Source organism: Falco naumanni, chromosome 1, assembly GCF_017639655.2.
Source record: "Falco naumanni isolate bFalNau1 chromosome 1, bFalNau1.pat, whole genome shotgun sequence".
Classification (NCBI taxonomy): Eukaryota; Metazoa; Chordata; class Aves; order Falconiformes; family Falconidae; genus Falco; species Falco naumanni.
Window position 1 is genome coordinate 102300835 of NC_054054.1, and position 24443 is coordinate 102325277.

The 24443-nt window shown below is 40.5% G+C and overlaps 1 protein-coding gene across 6 annotated transcripts in view; it reads right to left on the minus strand.

The window, feature by feature from the left end:
- AUTS2 (activator of transcription and developmental regulator AUTS2) overlaps window positions 1-24443 on the minus strand; it is a 791335-nt gene that overhangs the window by 375343 nt on the left and 391549 nt on the right. The window lies entirely within an intron of this gene.

Below are 24443 nucleotides of genomic sequence, written 5' to 3' on the forward strand. Positions count from 1 at the left end.
GGAAGTCTATGAGACATATTTTAGCATAAAGGATTAACTACATAATGATATTGATCACCAAAGTAGTGCAGCACTAACGAGGAAGCACTCACTCTGGCATGTCTAACACCTTAGTGTGTATTGTGTAAAGTATTAAGAGAAACATTTCTATGTCAGGAGGACTTTTATGATTCCAGTGAAAAAAATAAAAATCCAGTTTCCCAGTGGTGGGTGCTAGTCTCTGGATAGAAGGGCTTAACTTCCAAATATTCTCAATATGCACACCTCTAAAGAAACTTAAAAGTATCAGTGGCGGTTTAAGAAAGGCCCCAAATGAAGGCATGTAACCTTTAGAACTTTTTTTTTTTTTTTTTAGATTACATAAGCTTTAAAATTTTGTGTTTAATTTGAGACGGGTATGATCAGGCCTTAGATTTGAACCTACTGCTAAAGTTTAGTCCACTGGACTGTCACGAGGATGCCAGCTCCAATTTGACTGTCTGGCCTCCAGCAGACAAAGGCTGGTATCATAAATGTCATCCTTTCACTTTGGGTCATCAATCCACCTCATAACGGTCAAAAAAAGATCAGCAGATGATGTGTTAAAAACAACTAATGGACCAACAAGAGAGTCAGGTCAAATCCTATTTTTCAGGATGGGGAGAGCTGCCACAGTGCCAGCGTAGCACGGTACACCCAGCAAATTTCCTAAGGTCCGGGTTAGTGAACGGAGAGCTGAAGACTCTTCATCCAAATTTGTCATGTTTTGCCTTATTACAGTGTATCGTACAACGAAACAGCAACATGCACATTCAATCACGGGTAAAATGAGGGTGGGATGTTATATTTAATATTTATACGCATGGCATACTGGCAAAATTACTGGCATCTGTATGTGTGTGAATGACTGTTTTGAGGAACATGTGTTGTGTGCAATGCTGTTTATTATCAGTAAATGAAGCCAAAAGCTAAGTTGAAAATGAATGCTAAATTAAAAATTATATAAAATGGAGTGAAATGATTTAATTAGCAGATTATAAGTGACATGCTTTACTATTAGAACTAGCTTGGGAGGGATTGAGGGAAGGGAGGAGGAAAAAAACAACCTTGACTAGACACAGAAGGGTGGAAAAACATTTCTTTTTCCTCTATCTGTGGAGTTACAAACACAGTAACATATTGCCCTGGTGTTTATAATCACAGACTCTGCTGCCGTCACAGTACTTGCTTAATGAGGCAGCCAGTTAGAAATAATGAGACTTTAAAACAAATTGTTCTCACTTCTAAAAAGGGAAAGAGAAAAGATGCGTGGTACTCTAATACAGTGCAATAGGAGTGTTTTGGTAACATCTCTATACTTAACTCCACATACTGTGCCCCTCCAAATGAATTTTTGAGTCGAGAAATATGTTATGGTTTCTTAAAAAAATAAGAAAAAACTTCAGAACTCCTATTTATTCCCATGGTTTGCCACTAACTTGTTGCATGACTTCATTAAAAAAAGCACTGCTTGCTACAGTAATTAACATACCTGAAACACTGAACATTTTTGCTTGGTCTCTACCTTAAAACAGACTATTTCACTGCCAGCACGGCTGGAAGGCCACGTGCCACCCCACCTGCTAAACGGCATGTAGGGGCATCTCGGAAGGTGGGAAATCCAGCCTGCGAGTCTCCTCAGGGCAGCTACGCATTTGCACGATTCCCTGGCACCACAGGCAGTGAAACAACGTAGATTTTCAGATTCTTTTCCCATCATTTCCCTGGACACCCCATCTTGTCCCACGACTATCCTCCTCCACACAGACTTTTAAAACAGCATATGGAGCTCACAGCCCGGCTTGCTCTGTCCCCGGCGTGCATATCCCCTGGGCTGCCTGTCAAACTCCTACTCCCCTGCTCCCAGAGAGCAGAGTCATCTAAGTCTGCTGCACCCTGAGAATCCTCAATGTTCAATATAGGCTTAAAAAAAAAACACAACATTACCACATGCAAGCCCCTCTTTGATAAAATAATCCTCCTTAAATTCAGAACCCAGAAAAATATGACAACCTTGGCAAGCCTTTAAACTAAAAGCCTTTAACTTATTTTCATCTCCAAATACCGAAGGAGCACGTGAATAAAATTTGTATATATGGGCAGCAATACTTCTCCTTGTTTTGGTGGAAAAGCGTCAGCAGCTGCCCTAGGGTGATCAGTGTTACAATGCCTCCACTGCAACCCAGCCAGGAGAAGTGACTTCAGGCTCTGCTCCTGCAGCGCAGACTTTGCTCAGCCCGACCTAACGCTTCACCTTCAAGCGCAGGAGCAGCCCTACCTGGAGCAAACGCCGATGAGATGCAGGCACAATGCGCAGAACCACAGGGAGGTAGAAGCAAGAGCCTAAGCAGGATGCTTCAGATGCCCAAACGCACTATCCACTGAATTAGAGCAGAGATGCTGAACCCCCCCACGCTGGCCCAGCAGCGGGGAAGGAGAACTAAAGCTGCCAGAGGGAAGCACACCCAGCCTAAGCTTACGCAAACAGCCGAGCAGATGCTGGCTGTTTAGACAGCCATACGGCTGCCTCTTCCATCGAACATACTGCACCAAAGTGCTGAACAGCAACTGCAGAAAACAACAGAAGGGAAATAATAAGGACTATATATTATGTGTAGATTAAAAAAAAAAAAAAAAAAAGTTCTTCGATTCAGCATGCTTGCTGCTTCTTGGTAGTTTTGATACAGGAACAGGTATTGGGTTGTATGAGTCCTTTCTCTAAAAGCCAGAAAGGTCACAGATTTTGAAGCCTGTGTACAAGACAATAAGCCACATTACTTTCTAGGCATCTATTGTTCATTGAGAAGACTGATAAATTTGCTAATTTGAATAAAACAAAAAGAAAAACAAGAGGGAGAGTGAACTTAACAGAGACCATTTTAAACTTGTTCATTAATAGAAAAAATTAAAGGCTGGAAAAAAGGAGCATTTTTTTTATTATCTTTTTTTTCCTCCTAGTCTCCCATGTACTCCTAAAATGGTCTGTGCTTTGCCTGGGAGTAAATCAATACTAAGCACAGTCCAGGCGAGACTGCCATCTTACATGAAGCACTGACTGTAAAATAGACACAAAAGACACATGATACTCTCTAAGGTCCCCAGGAGCTATAATATCCATCCTTGGCAGCTCGCTTGACATTTCCTTGCCCTGCTTCCCAGTCCTCTTTCTTCCTCCCTCCTCCCTCCCCCTCTCCTTCTCCCTCTCTCTCTCTCTCTCTCTAACAGCTATGCTCTGCCTCTCAGGGGCTCGCCGACCGGGTGAACAGATAACAAACCTGTCAAGAAGGGTTTAGCTGGGGAATAAATCCTGCATTCGCCAGGAAATGATGTGTACAATGGGAAAATACAAGGGATGACATGAGCCTTCCCTTCTGAGAGAGTGGCCAAGAGATGCTTAAAATGTTACAGCGCGTGCTAAATGGACATTGGGATGCCTGATTAGATTGTATCTCAGACATTTTCAAGTGGCTCCCTTCCTCCCCACTTTTCACCACTACTGAAGACACACAAAGAAAGCAGACAAAGCCCATCCCTACTTCTGCTCCTTAAAATATATATATTTTTAGAGGCTTGACCATGAGGAAGGTGGGGTTGGCAAACACTAAGCTTAATGTCAAGGCTAAAATCTTTTTGAGTGGCAGGAAAGGTCACGTGAAATCCACTGGGTAGTTACAATTTCCGTTTATAAAAGGAAAATCTAAAAGCAAGAGCGTTATCTTGGTGACTTAATGCATGTGTCTGCTTATTGCTGTTTTCAAAGGGCCTTTTGCACAAATCTGATTTGCACTGGTGCAATAAAGATTCATTATCCTTTTACACAGCAGACTTTGCATTTCTGCTCAGGATCTAATTATGAAAAACAGGAACCATCCCAATAAATAGATGCTAATCACAGTAGGAAAGTACTTTCATTTGAGTAACAAGGTAGCTCAGAAAGTTGGCCTGGAAGATTGCTGTATCAGCGAGAAGAGCTATTGGGGTGGGGGAAAGGGAGGGAAGAACTGATTCAATACTTCCCACAGCCAGCATGTACAAGCTGAGATTTCAAGGAGCTGGTTTTTGTTGGAAACAGGAAAAGAGCAATTACATATGTCAGTAACTCTCCTTTCTAGAATGCACACATGACAAGGAACCTTGTCTCTAAACACTTCATGAGATTCGGACACTGGCTGGCTCAAATCGAAACCGTTGAATAACCTCAAACTCATATCTTGGAGAACTTTTGAGAATCAGATGAAATAACTGGTTTTGGTTTTAAGTACAGCAAAACATATTGTTGCTGTGTTTGTGTGTCTGAGGATTGCCTTCTCCCTACATCCAAACACACACACCATGGCTCTGACGTGGATTTTTTAAAGCAGTGTCATGTACCACATTTACAGAGCTGAGGAATCTTTCAAAATGAAGTTGTTGCCAATGAATTTTCAACCCTCCGAATCCAAGATGCAATTTTTTCCTCTTAAAATAAAATAAAAAAATGTAGTGATATCACAGTGTAAGATGTGACTCCAACTGATTGTTATTGTAGAAAAGCATGTCCATTAAGTGTACATTGAACAATATGGGGTAGATATTCTGGTGAGACAAACTGTGAATAAAGCAATGGTAATCTGCACGGAGGTTACCCACACAGTTTAGTTCTCACACAAGTCACGTAATGGTTCCTTAAAGTATGATTTATTTTCTCTTACAAAAAAAATCCACGTTTTCCTGATTGTTACTTTGCAAAAACTGGTGTTTAAATACACATTAAGAAGTCAAATCCACTATGCAGTATGCAAGTAGCCAAATACGATTGCTTGTAATATTTCTCAGTTGATTATGGAAGCATTAATTTATTTAGAGCAACGATAGCAAATGTCTTCCAAGAGAAGCCATAGCCAAGCGGACGCCTGGCAGTGGTCAATGCTATCTGAACTTGTGTGATAATCTGACGGGCAACTTGCTTCTTGTTCTAATAAAGGTGAGCCAGTTTTCAGACAACTCTGCTTATGCATCTTTAAATTCATATATAACATCTGGCTACTGATAAACTACAATGACATAACACAATGCAATAAACCTTGTTTGCAACATCTTGAAGGAACAAAGCCTTCATTAATGATATTTTATTGAGGAACTGCATACATTAATTTACTGCCATTTTCTAGCTGGCCTAAAAAAAACCCTGCACCCAGGAAATGCAATCTTGAATTGCATTTTTCTGAAGTTTTGCTTTTGTTTGTTTGTTTTTTCTCTGGGCTGTTTTTTTGTTGTTGTTGTTCTCATTCTCAGTGGAACAGACAGGACTGAACAGGAATGCCACAAAAATGGTTCCATCTAAGAGGAAAAAGGAAGATTGCTTGTTGGGTAAGATCACCTTCTTACTTTTTTATTCTGTATAAGTGTTTTCTTAATTTGCAACTGATATTTTAAGGAAGTCACATATGAAGTACTTGGCTATTATTAGAGGAACTGGGCAATACAATATGATCCTGTTGATGCACTAATAGTAACGAGTGATGCATTGGTTTGCTACAGACAGGATTTTATTACTGCAGGGCCACATATGCTGAGAGTTGCAGTGACCTTACTCTCAGAGGTTCACATCTTATTTTCTACTGCTAAGTGTTACTTTTTTTTTTCCATTTCTGGAGGGGAAGAAGGTCACTTCTCACTATTACTGTTCCATTAACTTACACTACAGCATTCACAGTCTTAATCCAATAGCATCTTACATTGTGCCTTTTAACTCAATAATGCATTATTTTCTGAAGTCTTGCCTACACTGACCAAATTAATACCTGAGGTTCTGCAGCTATCAAGAGCAGAGTAGAGAAAATGTTTACTAAGAGTATTGAGGGGCTTAAGCATTGTTATAACAGATCTATTTTTCTTTTCACCTTTGCAATTGTTAACACTGAGTGATGGGCTCCCACACATCTACAGATCCACAAGCACTGGAGGTTGATTCTCATTCACACTCAGCATCAATGAGAACCAGACCCAACATGCAATTTTTTTATGGCTTATGCTTACTGAATAACACTGCCTCACAACATTTCTTAACACACATGAGAAGACAAAACTTGCATTTCGTAAATATCACTGTTTGGTCAAGGTGTTGTTTGGAGGCAATGGGAATACACAATATCCTTGCCACACACATTGATGGGAGTGCTGGGGCTCAGATTGGTACATTTACCACTACAAACAGTGCCTTTGCTCACCTGAAAGAAATGACACAGCCATTACTTGCGATTCATGTATGCGCTAGAGCCTTTCAGTAACATTGTCAACATAATTCTACCTAGCAATTGCTCTGGGCGCAAAAAGTTCCTCTAGTTCAACTTGTTCTGCCATTTCTAATTTGTCTCCTTTAATAAATAAATAAATAAACAAAATAAGCAGGAATATTTTATTTAAGAATCTGATTCTAGACATATCAATACATTAACACACATCCCTGCAGGTTCAGCCTTTTCTGATTGAATCCTGGATCATTTTTATTCAGTGAATGCAACAGAAAAAGTCCAGGACACCACGAGAATAATATACTACAAGCTGGTGTTGTGATGACATGCTCCGAATACTCCCCTGCCAAAATGAAATTTAATTATAGCCATTGTTTGTATTATTCAAACAACTATTGACAGTAAATCTATCTAGTATGATGTTTCCTCTTTGAATTCATTGCAGCCTTTAGACTGGAAGGGGGCGGAGGGGAAGGGGAAGAAAAAGGAAACGTTTCCCCCCCTTACTCCTGCCCTGGTATCAGGCTACACGAGGCCACTGAAGCCCAGTTGATTTCCCAAGTCCAATTATTTTGCAGTACACAATCCTCTGGAATAGCACTCCTCACCTGGGGACTCCGTCTGCCTAAACACACTGCACTTAATGGAGTCCCTGAAGTTGTCTCCATTTCATTGCTCCTAACTAATAGGCTGTGATATTTTTTCCCCCAAATAGACCCCAGCTCTTCCCACTCCCCTTGCCCATCCTCCACATAAAAGCAAAGTGGCTAACAAGGCATTAGGAGACTGCCTGCCCATCTCCCATTGCCGTATCTTCACTACCACCTACTGACTGCAGGTCTTAAAGCCACAACAACCTCATCTGCAGCATCTCTGAGGTCCTCTCCCAGCTTCACCTTTCTCATTTCTTAAAAACAAGGTAGAGAGAAAGAAAAAACATAGTATTGTAACCCCTTCAGTTATAAGGCTTAATAAAAAATGATCTCTTTTAAGATGTTGGTGATTTTAATATGGTCTGGTCTACTTTTACTCTTCTTTCAATCTCAAGCTATTTTTGTACTCATGCGCAACAGGCCAGGTCTCCAGCAACAGAAAGAAATCTGCAACTTCATAAAATAGAATGATATGAACTGTTCTTCAAAATGTGATCTTCTGCCTCCCTTGTATTCTAAATCCCATTGCTTCTGTTTACCACCTCAGTGGTAAAGTCACTTTCAGTGATGGTCTCAGCCAGCCAAAGTCCAGTGACATAGTGCCCGTTCTGGACACAACATCTTGGAAGAAATATACGAATCAAAATACTAAAATCACCAATCTTTGCAAGTATTGAGCTTCAAAATATTGGAGGATTTTGAGGGGAAGGGGAACATTACTATCATATTTATAAGGACCTGCACAGGTGCTAGGGACAGGGTACTGCTCACTAAGGAGTCCAGGCAGTGCTGAATCTGAGCTGCCTTTTTCAGTTGTCACTGGAAGGCAGTTATTACCTTGTTCTGAGAGAGGATGCAGTTGAAGGTCTTCTATACAGTCATCCACAGAAAGCAAAACCTAGTATTTGCTCTTTTTTTCCCCTCCTAAAAAAATCACTCTGGAGTTATCTGGCATGTAAAAGTTAGGTGAGGGACAAGATCTCCAAATGCCTTCACAGAGAAGGAATAACCCTTTGCAAGGCTCAAGGCTGGGGACAGCTCTGCAACAGAGACCCAGGGGGACACGAACTGACCAGACATGAGCCCGCAGTGTGCCTGGCTGCAGAGAAGACAACTGCACCCTGGCCTGTATGAACAGTGGTGCAGCCAGGCGATGGAGGGAAGCAACGATTTCTATGCCCTGAGAGGATGAAGCCCTGAGAAACCCAGTCTGAACTCACAGCCAGCCTGGCTGAGCAGGAGGTTGGACTACAGACTGCCTGAGGTCCCTTCAACCTGAATTATTTTATGATTCTACAATTCATTAAAGCAGCAGACTAGAACTGCATTGATCGTGTTTAAAAACAACAACTAACAGTATTTCAAGGCTGCCTCAGAGGAGGTGGCAGGGATGTATGGGGACAAAAGGCTAAAAAGGCACAGACAAGCCCTGTTATGAAGGGCTTTGATTTTGCAAAATCAGCTCCGAAGTACAAACCTCTATGAAAACTGCAGGTCTGAGGGGAAGTGAAAGGCAAAAGCCTGATCCTCCCCTGCCCTGCATTTTTCAGGGTCACCGTGCTAGGAGGACATGTTGAGGTAGCATCCTGCTCCCACTGAAAGCAAGGACAGAAACTCCAGTGACTCTAGAGGGTCTCGCTCATCATTTGCTGCTGCCTGACAGCTGCCTCTATGCTCTGCTACACTGCAACAGTGCAAGACAAGATGCAACATTTTAAAAGAAAGTAAGGAATATATTTATGGTCAAGCTTTAACCACAGTGATGGTTTAAGGTACTTTTTGTGCATTAAATTACATACTAATTTTTAAAAACTACAAATAATTGATTTTATAGAGGTAAATATCACAGTTTTTTTATGACAAGTAGAAAACCCATCCTGGGTCACTGCTTGTCTTAATCTACTGAATTTTCATCTACTAAAATTTATCACTTTATTATCTGTTGTGAAAAGGAAGTGAAACGCAGTTCCCCATTTCCTATGTAAAACACAGGCAAAACACTCAAAATAATGAGGACTATCTTGTGACAGCTGTCTACCACAATACAAGATTTGAGCAAATAAACAAGGTTCTGCAAATGTAAGAACTTGAATTGAAACGATAAAGAAAACTAAACAATTACCTCATTAATTCAACCTAGAACATCTATTTCCTATGTTTTGCTCCTCAGTGAAAGACAAAATTGAGCTGAAAGTGTGGCTATGTTGAGCTGGAAGAGTATCACAGTACTCCGTACCCCAGACGCCTTAGCTAATGGCTGTTAACCTGTAACAAAAAAAATGAAATATCACATTTTATTTAGCTTGTAAAGCTGTCTGGGTACAGTAATTTTCTTTCTTAAAGAACACTGAATAAAATAGGGCCTTATGTTTCTTCAGATCAAAGAATTACTAGTGAAGAAAAATGAGGTAGGAAATTGGGCCCATCTCCTCACTGCTGGAGACAGCATAAAAGGGGGAGAAGCAGCTAAATGGCACATAGGTTGGATGTGTCCTCCCTGCTTCTTGCCAGTTAAAGCAAACTACCTCAGCAGACAATTTTTTGGCCCTTTTCAGTCTATTTTGGTTGTTTGGAAAGGTTTTGTGGCTAAAAAAGGATTTGAATCGAAACCAAAACCCTTTAGACAAGTTAATGTTTTTTTAACTTCTTTGTGCCTATATGGGACAGTTTTCTGCTGTCCTTCAAAAGACTTCCAAAAGACTGTTAGAAAAAAAAGGTAATGGGGATATCACCCTTAGAAATACAAATGATTAGTTCTTAACAATATCCAATGCACAGCCACAGAAACAAGCCATGAATATGAACACAGGTTTATGCCAAATAAATTCCCTGTCCCCAAGGTGAAAGACCTTGGCTATTAAGGTTTTACCTACAGCATACATAAACCTCACATAATCACGCTCATTTTGAAAAAACATTTCCTTAATGTCGGCACAGAAGTTAAGCATGTTAGCTCATGCCTCCATACACCGAATTTCTGAACAATGGTCATGATGATAGGAAACACTTCATCGAAAGTTGAATCTTCGAGTTACCTCGGTCTGGTAAAACCTGCAGAACTGTATAATTTCCAGGTGTGGCCACATAACCAGATGTTGGATTTTGAAAAGCTACCAACACACTTAATATTTAGGTGGCAAGTGTTTGTTACAAACCAGAAACCTGCAGTCTCAAATTTGATATTTTGGACAATTTTCTTAGAAGTGAGATGCTCTGTATCACTAATCCCATCAGAAAAACTCTACAAGATACACTTTGAATGCCCAAGGGTCCACGTGTAAACAACCGTGTGATCAATAAGGATTTTGGAAGAAGTAAATACTTGGCGCTGTCAGTGGCCCTGGAGACTAAACACTAAAAGTGTTTAGTGCTTCTACAAGGCCCTGGTAACTTCACTTGTATCCTTCTGTCTTTCTGATTTTGCATTTTAACACAGGGCTAATGCTCATGGACACCCATCACTGGGCTTCTCTGAATAACCCGTAAAGTGCAGGTAAAACCCTTGGATGAAAGATGAATGCTATTCTAAGCTAAAAAAGTGCTGTAGATGTGTGTGCTGCCTTCAACCTTTTTTTTTTTTCTTTCTTTCTTTTGTAAGAAGCTTCTTCTCTGGAGGACCTAACAAAACACTCCCATCTGCCTGCATCCCATCTCCCCCGAGTATGGTCCATTTGCCCAGGGAAGAACAGCTGTGCTGTCCAAAAGTGACAGCACTATGTACAGACTGAAAGACAATCAAAACAGAGCTTGCAGTCACTCTTAAGTTCCTGTACTTTGGTACTTATAGCAAGACAAGATAGTAACGTTTAATCACATTTGACATTTAGCTTGAGGTACAGTAAGTACACCTAAATCACCTTTTTGGCCAAAACTGGCTTTGATGTTCCCACGGGAGACAGTTATTGTTGTCTTCAAAGGTTAAAACCCTGACTAACTCTGGTAGGTAAAATGACAGGAGCTCAGGGATGAAGCTGGAAAGTCTCTGGAGTGATCACTCACATGAACCTAATTTCTTCCACCCAACCTACAATGACTGTAATATGTAGCTTGCTAATATATCCTCTCTGTGAGGAGATTTTATGGAGAAGAGAGAGCTTCCGTATTTTGCAGGCACTAGTGTTACAGTGTTTTTGCAGAGTACATATTAAAATGCATTAAGACATAACTAAGGTTGTCTTCATGTTATGCCGCTATTCTTAAGCTGTTATGTTACTAAGCCACATTGGCGTTTTTCAACTTCCCTTTGATGTTCTCTCTATTATCTTTTTATAGCATAATCACACATTTTGGTATGTCGAAGATCAAAGAGAAGCTGGAGCTTCTAAGGCTAAGCCTGGATATGGGGCCTGTAACTAACTGAATTCATTATATTTAATAATATTCTCTAAGGAATGGCAGGGAAAGTCATATGAAATAATAAAAACTGAGGTAAATAGTGAAAGACTGCTGAACTAAGTTCAATGGCATTGTTGTTTCATGCTTCTCCTAAGCTCCTGCACTAACTTGGTCACTCTCCACTACGTGACTGATCAGGACTTGCTGACATTTATGTCTTAGCTACCTGGCTGCGACAGGTCTTAAAAATCCAACTTTTTCACTTTGGCTCCTTTTTAACATCTCTCTCTCAACTAAAGTTATAGCATTTCTTATAGACTGACATACCTTTACATGGATTGTTTTGAGCAATGCTAATTGGACAATGCTACGAATTTGATAAATGAATTGAGGCACTCAATTCTCAAAACAGACAGGTGCACACAGGAAGAAAACAGGTCTTTAAAAAGAACCTAATTCCTTTAGGCTCCGTGGAACTCCTATGTCAAAATACTCATCTTCTGGCAGGCTTGGTAAGATTAAAATTAGTTCTAGCTGGCATCACCAGAAAACTATAACACACAGTTGAATGACAGTCAAAAAGGTGTAAAATTCTCTTCTACTTTAGAAAGCACAAAGAAATGTGTTCTAACTTGATCCTTGTAGCTGAATGCTTACTGATGAGTGAAAATGCAACCATATCAATTACCTAAGAACTGGCTTTAAGAAAATAGGCGCTGAATTGCACGGCCAAATGTCATTAAGGGTTTGCTTTTCACACTTACAAATGGGGAAGTTAATCTGAATAAACTTGTAAAGAGTGCTAATTGAACAGTGCTACTAAACCTCTGTGCAGACGCAATTACTAAGAACAGGAACACCTTCCTTTTGTTAGATATGTTCTGGGGATGTAATTCAAGCAGTGTAAGAAGTTATTCACTCTTACAGCTGAACAGTAACCAATTTGATGCAACGGCTTCAACTGGTCTGTTCCAGTGGGAAATAAACCAGGTCAGCATTAATCACCTTCAGCAGCAGTTTAAGGTAACTTGTTTCTCTTCACACGGAAAGGGGCTAAGAAGCCCTTGTGCTGTCAAATCTTGCAATTCAGCAATAGGGCAAACAGGGCCAAGGGAGGGACAGCTAGACAAGACAGCTCTTCTGGGGCCTGCCAGAAAATAAAAGGTCTAGAGAAAATAGGAAATGGCTGCCTTCTGTTTCTGCAAGTTACCGGACTGCAGCATCACTGGAAGTATCAGCATGGAGAGACACAAGACGTGAAGATGGGGCAGAAACGGTTTGCTCTTGGACCTGAAACAACTTTGAATGGCTTCATAGCTGGCAACTGCCAGCTGGGAATATCTAATTTCTTAATAATTTCTTAAGTGATCCCAACTCCACTGCAAGAGAACATCTGAGGAATTTGTAAGTGATCTATGATGTAAACACAACTGAATTGACACTATTCTAAATCTGTTTAAGAGTTCACCAAAGAGTTTAATGTGGTTTTGCCAGTCCACTTCAAATTCAGAGTTCTAATTAATGTCAAGTACCTTCCTAAGACCCTTTTTACAATGGAGCCCTAACCTGAATATAACCCTGCCCTTTCTCCATTGGAATTTCACAGATCATGGAACACCTTCACATTGCTCAGGAATCATCTACGCTTGCAGCAAGAGGGCAAATGGGACTCCCAAGTGCTTGACAGAGGGGCACCAATACTATGGGCAGCAGCTGAAGACTAGCATACTGATTTCCCAGTACTTCCAGTTCAACGTGAAACTCAGCCAGGGCCAAGTAGCCAACTACTAAACCTCTAACAACCAAAAGCCATCAGGCAATCCAGTTCAATCTGAAATCTGAAAGATGTCACTTGCAGAAGGTGACTTGTGCTGGTCCTTACCTGTGTGTAACTGAAATTCTTGGTAATTACTGGAGAAAAGATTAAAAACTTCTAAAACTCTGTTACTATTCTGTTAGCCTGAATTATCTCTAGAAGCCATGTAGCAAATTACAAAGACTGTACTGACTTAGTTCTTCGAAATTTCAGTTCAATAGGAAAGGCTAAAACAGAAAATAAAGTCTTTTTAAATAATATCGATTACACAAGATAAATATGTATCTCTCCTGCATGACACATGCAAATTTTTTCTTCTGCCACCCAAGTGCTCTCTAACACCCCAACATACTGCATACACTTGGCCCTCTCCCAGCTTAATGTTTTTAAGTCTCAGCATTATAAATTCATGCTGAGTAGCCAGTAAATCAGCTTAATACCCTAAGAGTAAAAGTCATCTCACCTGGTGTATGCTGCCCTGCCTTTTGACAAAATGATCAGACAATCATGTAGGAAATCACACACTCAGAAGGGTGAAGTTGGCCACACTGAATCCTGTCCTAAGTGTTATGATGCTTTGAAAACATGAGAAATTCATGTTGAGAATGAACTGAGGATCCAAACCTGCCTGACACTGACGCAGAACATCTCACTTCCTTCTCCCAGTTTCTCTGTTTATTGAAATCCAAACAATGGATCCAGGGAGTTTATTTTTAGGGTATTGTTCAATTTATCTTAGTTCTCTTGATGGACAACAGAGAGCTAGTATTGCAGCTCTGCATTAAGCCTGCTCATTTTTTATCTCTATTTATTGTACAATAATTTAACTTTATTGAAGTGAGGGGTTATGTCCCCAAGACAGATTGAAGTGCTAAGCCTGGGTATTCTGGTGTAACAACAGTCTTTGTGCCAAACTTCCCCAAAACACTAACTTTCCACCTAGAAGTTATTTTACATCTGTATATTTCTGGGATTTAAAATTCTACTTTTTTAAAACATTCAAAACATCCAAAACTTTCAACAGAATACCTGTTTCTCTCAAAAGATTCACCATTGTTTGAATGATTTCCAAGCACTCATGCATTTTGAAAAAAAAAAATAAAAAAAAAATAATCTCAAACAGCCCTCTCTATATGGTGAAATATACTTGATAAAATAGTTGGTAAGTTTATTATCTCTAGGGAATATTCCAAACTGCCGTTACACTTCACCTATGACTTAGCCAAGAGAGAGAATTTAATTACTTATTTTTATCCAGATAGTAATATATAAACCCCTAAACATTTGCAAAGCCCAAATGCAAATGACAGTGTATGAAGATTGTAAGCTAAAATAACTATTTCTCCAAAAAGCAGTAATGCAAAACCTGACCTTCTATAAACATTTTCAACTCTAGAAACTGGATGTGCAACAAGACAGGAAATTTTATTCTAAGGCTTTTGAGAAGGAAGTAGACTTATACCTTTGTTCAAAGGGAACTATGATTTTAATAAATAGGTTTTAAAAAGGATTACAAAACACTAAAAGCTGCAAGTGTTCTTGGCAGCAAAGCCTAAGAAGGTGGAGTAGAAAATAATAATAAAAGGCAATACAACCATCTTGTTGTACATGCAGCTTTAAGGAATGAGACATGGGAAGTGCTGATATGTAAGTAAAATCTTCCTATTTTAGCAGTTCTGTATCACTGGTGAAGCAGTGGGTCACATTATTGTACGTAGGTACGACGTAAAATGCTACATGGCATTTCTGTGCCATTATGCCTAAGTTGAAAAAAAAAAAAGGTACAACAAGGTAACTAAAATACTGTCCTCAAAAGTAATAGAGGGTGCTACTAACAGAAGACTATTGCTTTGTATTGCTTTGTTTGTTCTTGTGCTATGAACACTGCTCAGGCACCTCCTAGACATGCTGGAAATCAACCAAAGAAGAATATTTTTTTTTTTTTTTTTTTTGTGAGGATTTAGAAGTCACTTCTCTTGTAATATCAGTCAAAGCACTACAATCCAATCCCAGCAGATTATTATAAATCTGGAGGGTTGATATTTTTTAAGGCTGCCAATGGGATTTAGATGCACAACCATAATTTATCTCAAAGGAGCTGTAATTCCAAACCCAGACTTTGAAAACAGAGTTATATATACCTATGTGTCTAAAGATACAACCAAGGGTAAGGGAGGGCTGTTTTGACAAATAAACGGTAAAGACAAAAACAACAAACCTATAGGGAACTATAAATGTAATGATTACTGATAATGTCAGAAAGTAGATGTCTCCAGCTAGAGACCTACTACAGACTCATTTACAATGAAACGAAGCAATATGTAATATATTGGACATTTGGGTTTTGCCGTTTGTGAAAGAAACTCAAGCCATTCTGTATTTTACTTGCATTTCATAGTATCACTGGAGATAACTATTAAGCTCATTTTACTTGTGAGTAGGTTGAGATATAAATCCAAGGTTACAGACAAAATCTCTGATTCAGCAATGCACTTAAGCACATGCTTAGCTGTAAACACATGTACCATCCCATAAAAGTAAAGATAATCATGTGCTTAAGTGCTTTGCTGAATCAGGGCCAAAGACAATAGCAGAGCCTGGAAGAGAAGCCAGGCATCACTAAAACAACTAGACAACTTTCCCTGCAACATAAATGTTATAAAAAGGAATAGATCATAAAGAGAATGGTTATGACTTTTTAGAAGAGTTAAGAACAGCTGTCACAGGGTTGGGGGGTAGGGACTGAGAATAAACAGGCATTTTAATATTGGTAATTTGCTTCCTGTTTCATCTCATGCCACTCTTTCAAACCTGCTTCTTCACTCAATGAAAATTACAGTGCATTACCTAGAAGTTCTGCTAATCTGATTTAAGACCGATCACCACTTATTACTGTATCTTTGACTACTAAAAAAAAAGATGATACAAGAAAGAGCAGACAGGTGAGTGAGAGCAGGAACTAGGCACCAAGTAGGAAACCGCTACATTTTTCCCCTTGTGATTTTTATTAGGTAGAAAATAAACATTCCACTAGGCATTCATTTATGTTCAGAAGTAATCAACACAACACAAAGGATGCAGTCAGTATTTTCAGCCCACTAAACACCTGTCAGAGAGAATTCAACCATCAGTGATGTTAGGGATGCTCTGATTCATACCTTAACCCACATCAGGCTGCCCAGTCCTTTCCTGAGAATACACATCTGTCTGACATGGGAGACTTTCACAAAGAAACACCATACACCTAGGTGGGCTCTGAGCAAGCACTAATGTCTGAGGTGAGGAAAACTCTTGGGAAAAGACCCGATTTGTCCAAAACAGCCTGCTGTATGGCCTTAATAAATTTTCAGAATACATTTCAGAAACCTTACAGGATTTTTTGGGGGTCATGTATCTGCTCTGAATTTCTTTTAGATTGGAAACTGTCTTAAACTATCCAATTCAATGTTTCTCTTATATGGCCTTGAGTTGAAATTACTCTCTCCTTTCTATGGAGCCAAAAGCATTGTTATCTAGATTCCCTGAGAGAAGCAGCAGGTATCACGGTGCTAACCACACATTTGGTTCAGATTAACTTATCTCCCCCTTGTGCAGGATCATAAAAAGTTAATTGGAATATGCAGCTCCACCACACACCACAACGTGAGCTGGGCCAGCCAACACAAAAATCTAACCATGTGGCAGCTCTCTGGAAACAAGCTAAAACCTGTCAGATTTCATTTTGAGAAAGTAAAAAAGGCGAAGTAATTTAACCAAGATCTGGTTTCTTCTGGCATAACCTTGCAACTTCCTATGGGACACACCGCAACATCACACAAGCCAAACCCTCCTTTGTAGGCAGAGGCGGCTGCTGCTGGTTTTCTAGCTCTGACCCTGTGATACATGGCAAAAAGAAGACAAAAAAAGGTAAATCAGGGCTGCCAAAAAGCAGACTAGAACTGACTAAGGGGACCTTTCTCCTTCCCCTCACCAGGAGGTGGGTTTTCCCCAGCAGCACTCATGGGTCTGGAGTCCAGAGCCCCCAGCCAGGAGTGCTGTAAAGCAGATGCAGTATATTGAACTAGCTTCCGCAGTCAACACTATCAATAAAGCAAACATTTGGGTTTAGATGATGTCTCCCGGCCCACTTTATGTAGTAATTTTCTTTCTCAATGTCCTAATAAACAGCTTCCTACTCTTCAAAATTATTTTTAATTAGTTTTGATTAAAAAATAAATCAATAATTAACCCCCCCATCAGTGATAATATGATTTACAGTGCTCATGAATCCCAGTTTGGTACACAGAGCTTAAGCATACCTCAATAAATCCATCCATCCATCCTCCTGCAGCTACACCTCAGATGGAAAACCTCAGGAAGCACCCCATCCCCTTGCACACAGACCCCCCACTGACAAATGAACATACACCCCCCACCCCCCAACAGCCCTTTAGGAGTAAATCACCATTCAAGCAGTGAATCAGCATCACAAATCAGGAAGAAATGCACTTCCAGAAGACCTCTTCCACAGCTCTTGGCACAGGTAGAGATTTAATAAGTTTTGTACTCAGACTTTAAATGAAAGCGTAGGGTTTTGGCAGGTTCTGAGGCTTTTTTATGGGACTGAAAAATCTGTTTTCCATGCCCTGGTGTGTCATAGCTCCTTACGCGCACCGAGTTATGTCATGTCATGTATCTCTGCACCCGTGGTGCCTCTCAACAGGCAAAAAAGCAACGCGCCCTTTCCTGGGCTGTGCCAGCAAGATTACGAAGTTCTTCAGAGGAACATCTTGCTCTAGCTGAGGAGATATACAGCACCTTACACAATAAAGCAGTCAGTGTTTGTAGTGCTACTGAAATATAAATAGGCAGTATTAAAGATAATTCAGCAAAAGGCATTTCAGTGATCTTGCAAGCAGGAAGAAGAAACAGTAAATAGGAAACATCCTGACAGAAAAAGAACTGACAATACAAAATAGATGGCTATTCAACATTGCTTTATAGTCTGGATATTGAATATTTGGGAACAAGCAGATAAAGAAAGCATGCTCCTTCCTTCAGACATGTGTTAGCAAAGGTAATGAATAAAGTGAGCATCACTGAAAGGTTTAGCTACGCACTCTGTGCACAAAGAGATGCTGATTTGCCCAGAAGGAAAGATGCACTTTATAAAATTAGCCAGTGTGTTTTTATAATAACTTCCAAAGGCATTTCTTCAAACTCCACTGTTATCTCTGAACATACAAGTGTAAATAACAATACCCATTATGTCAATGCTTCATTCAACACACAAAGATAACTTTTTCTCCCTTCCCAAGAGGAGGCGTCGTGGTAGAAACAGAGAAGGCCGTTAACAGCCATGACCACAGCAACAGTGTGACTAATCTAATAGCATCAGGTAAGCAGTCCAGAAAGGCAGATCATTAGACAGCCCTACCCTGATACTCATTTTAAGTCACAGCACCATCCAGTTCTTACATGGAGGATGGTACACCCTCAATTCACTTTTATTGAGTCAAAAATAAGACAGTAGTTGGATTGAGGCTTTCAGGGGAGAGGGGAGGGGAAAAGGATCTTCTTAGACTCCCTAATGCCAATCTTCATGACCTGTCTGATCTCTCAGTAAATGCCACATATAGGTTAATCCTCACAAATCCTCAGTACGACCTTGTCAAATCAAACTGTTCATCAGTTTGTTTGGAGGCCACTAGATAAGAATAAACAAATGAACTCAGGCTGCATGTCTTCCAGCTGTCATTTAGGAGTGCTTATAGACAAGGTCTCTTTAGTGGGCACCCCCCTGCAAAAAAAACTGATCAAAAAAATGTGAGAAATGAACAGATTTACCTGCTTGACTAACACACCCGTAAAGCATACTGCACGTGAAAGACTCCTACATATTTTCCTTCATTTGCCCCAAGCATTCTGTTTCCTCCTTGATTTTTCTGATTTTAAATAATATTTATTTTTGGAAACATACACACATCCATGTTAAAAAGTATCGTAACATAATGCTGGGGAAGTGTGTTACAAAAAGACGTGTTTCAGACACAGAATTGCTCCTTTTACATACTGCTGCATTTTATTTGTTTTGTATCACGGCTGCCTCCCATGCACTCACTGCTCAGCCACTGAGCTTTCTTTTGGGGCATGGTGGGTCATTTACCCCCTTTAACCTCAAGGCCATCAGAAGAGGTCCTAATGTGTGATACCACCTTTGCTGCTGGCTGTGCTTGGATTAATGCCATTCATTTATTTTGTGTTGGCCTGCAGCCACCCAACAGATGGCAATGACTTTTAGATGAAGAAGGGTAATTTTGAACTAGTGACCCAAAAGGTGAAAGGTTTTGTAGCCCACTGCTTGCCCTCTGGCCCTAACATCTGTGAACTTCCCCTTTTCAAATACACTCAGAACAGTGCTTCAGGCACCGAGAAATACACATACAGCATTACCACTTGGTTTAGTTTGCTCCCACTTCTCATAACCTTCAAATTATAGTACTATTATGCCCCACTCCAACTGCTCACCTAACTTGCCTAATACCTTGCCATTATGTCAACACTCAAAGTGTACAATTTTGAAAGTCTGCTTGTCATCTTGTCTCTCAAGCACCTTTGCAATTTCTGCCATGCTACCTCTTCATGAATTGAGGAAAGTCTATCAACATCTTTTATCTTTCCTCACATCTTAGGAGACAGTTTACTACAATGCATAAACCACTGCAGTCTACAGTTGGGTTTGGTTTTTCTCTTTTATACCCTTGTTTCACCTATGTATGATTTACCCAACAATGTTATTCTTTCTACAACATCATTGTTCAGAGAGCGACTACAATTTAACTTGTATTTTGAAGGTCAAAATTTGTGGATACAAGTACAGTGCAAAGTACCTGAAGAACTCAAAAGCATCTGCGAGCACATTTCCCCCTACATATGATCCCCCACTTTGTCTGTGAAAAGGCACATGTCCTCCTTGTACGGCCTACCTTCTATATTACTCTCTGTGTTTTGGGTTCGGGTTTTTTCTCCCCCCTTTATTTCTTCTGTTGCAGGATATATCATATTTCAAAGGTCTTCTCTTTCATCTACTCCATCCTCAAGACCACGTACCACAGCAGTTGGTCCTGAGGCCAAAAAGCAAAAGAAGTTGTGCTCTTTTCTGAACCACGGAGCTCTCTCTCAGGAGTCAGATGAAGAACCACTCTTTCAGGAGCAGAACAAAGAAAAGCAACCCTTCTGGTCGTAAGGAACTGTCAATTGAATTTTTAAATTACATAAGGTTTTGATGGCCCTGCTGAAAAAACAGTTCACCAGAAAGATACAGCATGAATCGAACTATTAGAGTCATAGGACTGGAGTGCTTTATTGCAGTGAAGAGCAGAACTCTGAATGTGCAAAGAGAATGATAGCAACAGAAAGGAATAACAGTAAGATGAAAAAACAAACCAAAAAAACCCAACAAGCCATCAAAACAAACCTCAACAAATTTAACATATTTGTCATCCTATTTTGTGAAGCAGTAAAACAGATATGTGGAAAAGGCTGCATTTTCTGCATAACTATCCCATATGTAGACAATTCCAACTCCATCATTAATCAACACTTCTCTCCTTTGCAGTACTCATAACAAACTCCAACTGCTAAATCCCAGTGTAAATCCTGCTATCGGCCTCAGAGTGTGAAACAGACAGTTGACTTTAGGATTATTCTTTATGTTCAGAAACATGAATAAATCACACACCATCAAGTTTATCATTTTTCCTCCTCAGAGAAATATGAAATATTATAGATCATCTTCAGTACATCAGTTCCTTCACACTCCATTAGCAAGCAAGGCCTATTTTTCATATAATTTACCAAACCACTAGCCTAATTTCTTTTGGAGCAGGAAACATATACAGAGCATGTTCTCCTGTTACACGTCACCTACCACCAACCTTCCTGTCCTTCATTCCAAGCTTGCAAAAAGTTGTTGGAGTTGGCTAGCAGCTCTAGATGGTCCAGATCTTGGGTTTCTTTACAGAGATGCTATTTAAAAAGCTGACTATCAGAAATAAAGCCTATCATCAGATAAATAAGATATTTCAGGCTGGATGCTCAGAAAAAGCCATATCCCAAAACACTAACCAGCTCTGGAGGGTTAGCAAGTTTTGTGGTGTGGATGTGTGTGTAAGAGAGGAAAGGTTACCAGTGGGTTTTTGAAACAGTGCTGTGCCCTCATGATCTTACTTCACAGAGAAACAGGTTATGAATACCCTGAAAAAGGAAAAAAAAACCCCACAAAATCCCAGACCAACCAACCCAAAAAACCAACCTCAAGACAATCACCACCAAAACACCTACAGACCAGAAAGCACCCTCAAAACACCCAAGAATTTCTCTCTCATTATCAGAAAATATCTGGAATAGTTGGTTGCCTCAACAGACTGACCGAGGGTACAATGGGAACACACCATGTCATTAACAGTCCCTCTGAGACTGTCCCTCCATGTCCAATAAAAGTCATGGCAGCAGAACTTTCCACTGAAAGAGCCCTTTCCACTGCCATACTGGAACTGCTCTTAGGACACAAAAAAGACTTCACACTCCAAGGCTGCCAGTTTGGTATTTGCACCAACACCATAAGAACCAGTATTATAAAATAGAAGATGGTGGAAGTTAAGGTGAAGAAGGTGCAGTCTTTCCTTATAAAAAAAAAAATAATTCTTCCTATTAAACACTTACTGCCAAAGGTGGGTATGATGTCCTTTGCTCAGAACAGTGTCGCAGCACTCTCCAGACTATCAAACTGCAGCAAGGTCTTTCACCACCTCATACCCACATTCTCTTCATACACTGCCTCTCCTGCCTTCGCCTCATCCAGGACATGCTCTCTCTCTACTTCTTCATCCCTCTCTTCTTCCTCGGCTGCTCTCCCTTCACTGGCTCTCAACCACTTCACTTAACCAGCCACACCTGCACCTTATCTACATCGGCCAACCTGCTGCCCCTAAAGCCAACCCACAGCTGTATATTATCAATGCTAATTAACCCCGCTTCATTCTACTACAGAACAGGACAAAAATAGTGGAACTACAGCCAAAATAATAGGAGTCAAAAGACATAGGCATATTTTCCCCTTGCAACTCTGTATGGGGAATAAATTACAAAAATCTACAGAATGTTAACTTGCTGCCACCTTGTTTTTTTCAACCCCAAAAAATTTCAATCTCCCTGGAGAAGCAAGTAAGAAAAAGGCTGAGAGGATTTCACATTGAACCACTGCAATAATTGCCACAATTCTTTCCCTACCAGCTGAAGGCTGGGACAGTGCAAGTCCATACCTTGGCAAAGGGAAGGAGCGATACTCACTTTTCCGCTATCTGCATGTTGCCTGCAAGAAAGGCAGGGGAAGAGAAACACAATGGAAGACACGCAGATGGAGGAAACCCTCTGATTTCATGACTGCAGTAAGACTGCTTCTAGTGAAAAACAAAAATCTTGAGATGGTTGCTGGGTTTGGATGCTGAAAAAACAAATACACATGTTAAATACAAAGCCCCCAAACTTCAGAATTAGCTTCTTCATAAAGCCGAAGTGAGGCCCAGCCCTAAGTGCAGATGAAGTAGATGATAATGTAAATTATAATGGTGTATTAGGAATGGTTTTGTTGCCTCTCTTGCATAGGCCAGAAAAATCAAGATGGCAGCTGCCAGCTCCCAGAGGCACTGCTGTGCTCTTGTTGCTGAAGTTTTGCATTAGCTATGAAAGAAAAGAACCATTGTTTTTCTTCTCAGGGCTCCCACTACTAATAAACTGCAAATCTCCCATTTCATTCCTGCTCCATTCAGACTGATCTCCAAGGGCAGTTTCACAGGTGGATCCTAGTGGTTTTAAACCCACTGCCCAGTCATGCATGCTCAAAACAGCAGAAAAAGCATTGGCTGCTTCTAACCTCTAAATGTGACCAGTCACGCCGGATCTGGAACCAAGGGGCCCTCCGGTTCCTCTGCGGGTTTAATCGACTTCAGTGGCACATGGCAAAGTAGCAAGAGCACCACAGTAAAATAAAACACGAGGGCAGTGCCCTGCATTAAAACATCACTGGTCCAACGATTGCTCAGGGTCAGGTGAGGTTGTAGCAACCCAAGTTATTTCTCAGGATTTTTTTACTCAGAATTTCCAATTCCCCTGAACTGATGACTCTCAGAATTGCTTTGTAGCATGAATCTTACGCTCCTCTTTTGCACAGGAACAACCAGACTATAACATAAAACATTTATTCCAGAGCCAAACATGTATTCAAAATATTAGCTCCAGCAAAAGAAACAATCAGACACAAGAGCTTTCTGTTCCATTCCCAACAGTACACTTAGTAAGAAGAGAATGACTTTATCAACAAGCAGTAAAAACCTTCGTTTCCCATGTCTGAAAGAGATTTCATTAAATGCTTCCCTTGACTAGGTGCAGATCATTATATTTCTCATAGACTGTAAGCAATGTGAGCCTCTGTCTGCACAATGAGGCCTGAGCCCTGATTGACAGCTCTAGGAATTACAATAAATACTGCAGGAACACAAGCAATGCTTTCATAGGAGTCCACTGGCAAATGGATTGCTTCCTTACAGAGAATGAAAGCGGAAAAAAAAACAAACCACCAACCCAAAACAAAACCCAGACAAAAAAACCCCAAATCTCCAGACCTGGTAAAGCTGCATTTAATGCTGCTTCTCAGAAAAGAGTGTTAAGAAAAATACTCACCTAGTAAAGATACTTCCCATTTACCTATCGCTCCAGTACTCAGTCTCTGTCACAGCATCTAGCCTGACCTGAGGGCACACGCTTCACTGCCGACCCCAGGCAGATCCGCACACAGCCTCTGAAGGCTCCTCACCTTTGGCGACTCATCCTTAGGCCAGCAAGGATGCAACAATGGGAGGTCCCCGAGACCTGTGCTTCCCTTGCCTGCCAGCCCAACCCAACCCGCTCACAACAAACGCAGATATTTCAAATACCTGCCAAATCCCTCCTCGCACGGGTGATGGGAAGCTGCCTGGAATTTCTCAAAGGGTTCGGCTGTATTATTCATGCACTGACGGACTCCCTGGCAGTGATAAAGGCCACAGTGTTGGTGAAAAAAGCTAATTCACAGCCTAAGAAGGATTAATCTTGCTACTGTAAAATGTCTTGGCTACAGTGAGAGTTAGCCACTCATGGGACAGACGTAAGCCAGAATTAAACCAAACACATGCAGAAAATTATGCTTTTCTTGCAAAGGCAGAAGAGGACAAATAACTTCAAGGCAGTCTGTTGAACTACATTCTCTGCTACATTTTTTGACTTGGAGATCAGCGATATCATGAAAGGTGGGGTCATATGTTACTCCTCCTGCTCCATCTCCTTCCATATTCAAACCTGCTCAGAGCAATA